Source organism: Tursiops truncatus, chromosome 11 (assembly GCF_011762595.2).
Source record: "Tursiops truncatus isolate mTurTru1 chromosome 11, mTurTru1.mat.Y, whole genome shotgun sequence".
NCBI lineage: Eukaryota > Metazoa > Chordata > Mammalia > Artiodactyla > Delphinidae > Tursiops > Tursiops truncatus.
Genome location: NC_047044.1, coordinates 61,072,447 through 61,079,609, shown reverse-complemented (window position 1 = coordinate 61,079,609; position 7,163 = coordinate 61,072,447).

Sequence of the window (7,163 nt, the reverse complement as noted above, 5' to 3'; positions counted from 1 at the left end):
GTCAGTCATACAGAGTGAAGTAAGTCCGGAAGAGAAAAACAAATACCGTATGCTAGCACATATATATGGAATCTAAAAGAAAAAGGTCAGGAAGAACCTAGGGACAGGACAGGAATAAAGACGCAGATGTAGAGAATGGACTTGAGGACACGGGGAGGGGGAAGGGTAAGCTGGGACGAAGTGAGAGAGTGGCATGGACTTATATACACTACCAAATGTAAAACAGATAGCTAGTGGGAAGCAGCCGCAAAGCACAGGGAGATCAGCTCAGTGCTTTGTGACCACCTAGAGGGATGGGATAGGGAGGGTGGGAGGGAGACGCAAGAGGGAGGAGATATGGGGATATATGTGTACATATAGCTGATTCACTTTGTTATAAAGCAGAAACTGACACACCATTGTAAAACAATTATACTCCAATAAAGATGATAAAAAAACACAAACAAAAATCCTCTGCTGCAAGTACCAGAAAACTCGCCTCACAATGGCTTATACAATAAGGAAAACATGATCATATTTCATCCAATTTAGATGCCACTGATTTTTTTTTAAATAAATTTATTTATTTATTACTTTTGGCTGCGTTGGGTCTTTGCTGCTGTGCGCGGGCTTTCTCTAGTTGCGGTGAGCGGGGGCTACTCTTCCTTGCTGTGTGCAGGCTTCTCATTGTCGTGGCTTCTCTTGTTGTGGAGCAGGGCTCTAGGTGCACAGGCTTCAGTAGTTGAAGCCCTAGATGCCACTGATATTAAGAAGCACTGTTGGGCTTCCCTGGTGGCGCAGTGGTTAAGAATCTGCCTGCCAATGCAGAGGATACTGGTTCGAGCCCTGGTCCGGGAAGATCCCACATGCTGCAGAGCAACGACGCCCGTGCATCACAACTACTGAGCCTGCGCTCTAGAGCCCGCGAGCCACAACTACTGAACCCGCGTGCCACAGCTACTGAAGCCTGTGCTCCTAGAGCCCGTGCTCAGCAACAAGAGAAGCCACTGCAATGAGAAGCCCGTGCACCACAAAGAAGCGTAGCCCCCGCTCGCCGCAACTAGAGAAAGTCCGTGCTCAGTAACAAGGACCCAACGCAGCCAAAAAAAAAAATAAAATAAATAAAGAAAATAAAGTTAAAAAAAACAAACAAAAAATGAAGCACTGTTAGTTTATGTACCATTAGAAAGCAAAAGTACTGCCAAATAAACTGACAATGATATTTTATCACTTGGAATTTTTATGTTACGTTTATTAAAAAGAGTCCTTTTGGAAAAAAAAAAGAGTCCTTTTGGACTTAGGTGGAAATATACTTTTTAAAATATTTATTTATTTTATTATTTATTTACTTATTTATTTTGGCTGTGCCGGGTCTTAGCTGCGGCATGCGGGATCTTTAGTTGTGGCAATCAGACTCCTTAGTTGCGACATGCATGCTGGATCTAGTTCCCCAACCAGGGATCAAACCCGGACTCCCTGCATTGGGAGCGTGGAGTTTTACCCACTGGACCACCAGGGAAGTCTGAAATATACATTTAAAAAAAATAAATTATTTATTTTTGGCTGCATTGGGTCTTTGATGCTACACGTGGGCTTTCTCTAGTTGCAGCAAGTGGGGGCTACTCTTCTTTGCCTTGCGCAGGCTTCTCATTGTGGTGGCTTCTCTTGTTGCGGAGCATGGGCTGTAGGCATGCAGTCTTCAGTAGTTGTGGCCCGTGGGCTTAGTTACTCCGCAGCACGTGGGACCTTCCAGGACCAGGGCTTGAACCCATGTCCCCTGCATTGGCAGGTGGATTCTTAACCACGGTGTCACCAGGGAAGCCCCTGAAATATACTTTTTAACATAAATTACTCTTGCACCTATATAGCAAGGAAAACATGGGTGAAATAAATTGCTTAAGAATTTCTTTAAATTTATCATATTCAGAGTCTGATTCTTGGAATCCCTTTTCAGCTTTGAGCTGTCAATGTTTTTCCACGTGGACTCATCATCGGGGCCAATTTAAGGATTGGTAAGACAGCATTTCTTAAAAGACTGCAGTACTGAATTAATTATCTGTTGCTCTGTAAAAAATTACCCCAAATCTTAGAAGCTTAAAGCAACAAACATTTATTATGTTATAGTTTCTATGGATCTGGAATCTGGGAGCGGTTTAGCTGGTGTTTCTGGGTCAGGGTCTCTCATGAGCTAGCACTCAAGCTGGGGGCAGCAGAATCCACTTCCCAGCTCAGGCACGTGGGTGTTGGCAGACCTCAGTTCTTAGGTGACTGTTGGCTGATACCTCAGTTCTTCACCACGTGGGCCTCTCCATAGGCCGCCTGACTGTCTTCATGACATGGCAGCTGGCTTCCCCAATAAACAATCCAAGAGAGAGCCCAATCATTCAAGACAGAAGCCACGGTCTTTTTATCACCTAATATTGGAAGTCACATAGCATCATGATTTCTTCCCTATGCTACTGGTCACAAAGACCAGCCCAGAACGATGTGGGAAGGGGCTGCATAGGGTGTGACTAGCAGAAGGTGAGGACCATTGGGGACCATTTTGCTGGTTGCCAACCACATCCACTATTACCCTTGGGGTTTCCCTCTAAGCCACTGACATCCATTCTGGAAGTTTCGATGCTGGCAGATGATCTTGTCAGATCGTTGATAAAAATTTCTAGATGTCAGTCAGGACTCAAAGAGTCCTTACATGGTTTGTGGAGTGAAACATCATGGGGTTGCAGTTGTCCTGTCATGACACCAGGAAAGCCACCAAAATGTGTACATGTACAGCAAGGACAGCTAAGCACATCTGCTGTCTGGCTGACAGCAGGTTAAGGTGCTGTTGATGGTAAGATGTTTACTGATTTCAGAAATGTTCTCATGTGACCAAATGTGTATTTCAGAATTCATCAAATACAATATTTTACATAAGAATGAGAAATGGTGGTTCCAGAGTTCACTCAGAGACTCAACACCTTCTTCAGGGACCCAGGTTCCTTCCATCTTCACATCTAACACCCTCAGCATATCTGCTGTGTCCCTGGATGGTTCCCCTCAAATCACAAAATGCCTGAATGCAGTTCTAATCATCCCATGTGGGCCCAACTATTCCCCCCAGGTGCCTCCTTTTGAGAACAAAGAAACCTTTCCCAGAGACATCCAGAAGATTTTCCCTCTTGCCTCATTGACGGGAAATTGTTACTGCCTGTGTTTGTCAGTTGCATATGTTGGCAAAACTCAGAGCGATTTAAACTAGATTGAAGTTTATTCTTTCTCACATAAAAGAAGTCTGAAAATAGGTGGTGCTGGTGTGCCGGCTCCATAGTTTCAGTATAATTGGAGACCCACCACCTAGCTTACGTGATTTCACTCTCAAATTCACCTCATGTTCCAAAGTAGCTGCTGGAATTCCAGCCATCAGATCCATGTTGTAGACCAGAAGTAGCAAAACAAAGGGCCAACGTTTGTTCCTCAGCAGAGTCAGCAACCTTCTCAGATGTTCCACGAGCATTTCTATTTACATCTTATTGGTCAGAACTTGGCCACATGGCCATATCTAGCTGCAAGAAAATCTAGAAACATTTTTCAGCAGAGCACTGTGTCACCCTAAATAAAATGTGCCTTTTCTTTTTTTGTGTTAGATGTTGGGGTTAGGAGTTTATTAATTTATTTATTTTTGCTGTGTTGGGTCTTCGTTTCTTGTGCGAGGGCTTTCTCTAGTTGTGGCAAGCGGGGGCCACTCTTCATCGCGGTGCCCGGGCCTCTCACTATCGCGGCCTCTCTTGCTGCGGAGCACAGGCTCCAGACGCGCAGGCTTAGTAGTTGTGGCTCACGGGCCTAGTTGCTCCGCAGCATGTGGGATCCTCCCAGACCAGGGCTCGAACCCATGTCCCCTGCATTAGCAGGCAGATTCTCAACCACTGCGCCACCAGGGAATCCCGACTCTTTATTATTGAGGAAGAAGACAGGAGAATGGACGTTAGGTGCCGCAATCTGTGTCGTCCACAGTCCTCATGCTTAAACCAAGCCCCGGTCAGGGGGCAGGATTACTAGGATTGAGGTAGATGTATCAAGATTTACTCCCGGGTGGACACAGGTTACATTCCTTGAGAGGTGGATCCCTGAACAAAACCCGAATTGTTTTGTTTTGTTTTCATTCATAGACATTTATTCCAGAAAAAGATTTAATGGTCGCACAAAAATATTTTTCTTTTTTACATGAATATTTATGGCAGCTTTTTCTTTGTAATAACCCAAAACTGGAAAAGACCCAGATGTTCCTCAAAGGTTAATGGTTAAACAGGCTGTAGTACACCCATTCCATGGAACAATACTCAGCAATAAAAGCAAACAATTGATACCTGCAACGTGGATGCATTTTTTAAAAAAATTCTATTGGAGTACAGTTGATTTACAATGTTATGTTCGTTTCAGGTGTACAGCAAAGTGGATCCGTTATACATCTACATATATCCACTCTTTCTTAGATTCTTTTCCCATAGAGGCCATTACAGAGTACTGAGTAGAATCCCTGTGCTATACAGTAGGTCCTTATTAGTTATCTATTTTTTATGTAGTAGTGTGTTATGTCAATTTCAGTCTCCTAATTTACCCCTCCCCCCACTTCCCCCCTGGTAACCATAAGTTTGTTTTCTACATCTGTAACTCTATTTCTGTTTTGTAGATAAGTTCATTTGTACCCCTTTGTGAGATTCCACATATAAGCGATATCATATAATATTTGTCTTTGTCTGACCTCACTCAGTATGACAATCTTTAGGTCCATCCACGTTGCTGCAAATGGAAAACCTGAACTGTTAACACTGAAGAAGCAGATAAAGCAGTCACTATTGACCAACAATCATTGCCTCTCCCCACCTTTCTTGCTAACAGAACCTTGATTTTGTTCAGGGACCAGACTGCCAGTTCTTCAGCAGAGGCTGAGCCCCTCCCCAGTCCCAGGGATGAATCTGGATTAGTCTGAGACACCTGTGGGAATTCCATTCTCTCTACCAGTGTTTGGTTTAAGATCGGACGTGTAATATGATCTTGGCCTATGACACATGAGGGGATGTTCTTTGGGAGACTTCTGGAAAGACTTCTCAGAGGCCAAAGGAGAAGCCCCTCTTCTTAGCTTCTGAATGTTGTTGTCTGCATGTGATATCTGGAACTGCGGAGCCATCTTGTGACTCTAAGAGAAGTTAGGGTACAAGGACGAAAACCAACATGATACACATGGCAGAAAAAAGAGAACGCGATATGGTGGAATATTCATAGAATGGAATCCTACTCAGTAATAAAGATGAACTACCGATACATACAACTATTTGGATGAATCTCAAAAACACTGTCTGAAGCAAAAGGGTCAGGCACAAAAGAGTATATATAATATGACTCCATTCATAGAAAGGTCTAGACCATGCAAGACTGACCTATGGAGGTAGGAATCAGATCAGTGGTTACCAGTGGGGGTGAGGGAGGGACTGACCACATGTGGTCACAAGAGGACTTTCTGGCATGATGTCAATGTTCCATATCTTGATTGGAATGGTGGCTACTAGGTATACATTTGTCAAAACTCATCAAACTGTACTTTTAAAATCTGTGCATTCTACTGCATGTAAATTATATTCCAGTAAAATTGACAAAAGAAATAAAAAAGAAACAAGGAAGGAAGGAAGGAAGGAACACTGGGTCCTTCCTTGGCCCTTGACAACACGGTTGAGTCACTGAATTAACCAATAGTCCCACCTATTACGTCTTGTTTTGCAACATAATAAATAAACATCCTTGCTGTTTAGGGCATTTTTAAGTTGGGTCTTCTGTTAACTTGAAACCCAGTTCCTCTTGTCAAAGTGGGGAGAGGCACCCAGAGATCAGGACACAGATCCAGCCTGGGAAACTGTGGGCTTCAAGGAACAGCTGAAAAGGGCAAGAGACTTGGGAGCTCCACCTGATCTGGTGGGGTCTGCTCCCCACCCCACCATCATAGTGAGCCCAGTACAACTGGGGGTTTCTTCCCGCCATTTCCTGACCTTCTCCACCCCATTTATAACATAGTGACCTATCAATCAAAGGACCTACTCTCAGACTTCTGGTGAGGATTAATTAAGAGAAAATGCAGGAAAGCTCTTAGCACAGTGCCTGGCACATAGTAAGGGCTCCATGAGGCTCTCGTCTTACCTCACCTGGCCCTCGTGAGGATTACCTGGGCCTGAACCAAGCGGGAGAGGTGGGAATAGAATTCAGAAATCTTTAGGAAGCAGATCCTGGAACTGTAAATGATTGATGACACCAAGGTCACAGGCTTGGGTGACAATGTAAATGGGAATGTTTCTCAGGATTTGGGCAAAGATTACCTGCAGTATCTGTTTTTATCACTAGGTAGATGCTGGTAAAGGGAGGTAAGAAACATGGGAGGAGGAGGAGATTTGGAAAGTAAAAAGAAGAGTATAAGTTGAATTTGAGATGACTGTGAGCAGTGTGGAGGGGTGGAAAAGAGCAAGGGCTCTGCCACCAAGTAGCTATGTGATCTTGGACAAGTTACCGCTTCTCTCAGAGCCTCAGTGTCCTCATCTGTAAAATGGGAATTCTAAGAACTAGAATACTACCTCATTAGGTTGCTCTAAAGATTATATGAAACTGATATTTAAAGTGCTGAGCATAGTGCCTAGCACATAGTAGGTGCTCATTAAATAGTGACACTAATTTTCATCATCCCTTCACACCCTGCCTCATTTGCCTTGGCAGGCAGCCTCACACTGAATTACTGCTTAAAGGGATGGAGAGTTTTGAGCTTACACTTCACCTTCTCCTGATTCAAACAGGGTGTTCCCTTGCAGAAGATTTCCTCTCCTTTTCTTTTTCTTTGACCCGTGCCTCCCTTCCTTCCAGGCTCTACTCTGCCCTCCCTCTTCCAGGAAGACTTCCCTGACTAATGCCTCCCCCTTCCCTGCCAACCCCTTCCCAAGCCTCCCTGTAGGGACTGGCTTCTCAGCCCAGAGTTCTATCCACTCCCTTCCATTGCCCCTCCCTTGGTAAAGACCACTCCAGCTCAGATAAGGCCTGGACCCATGGGGAAGGACGCTGGCTCTCCACCACATCTCCAGTGGTTGAAAGCTCAGACAGGGGTGGGGGGCTGGTAAGGAGGAGGCCACCTGCCAGAGTGGCAGCAGACAGGCCAGCTAAATCCTTGA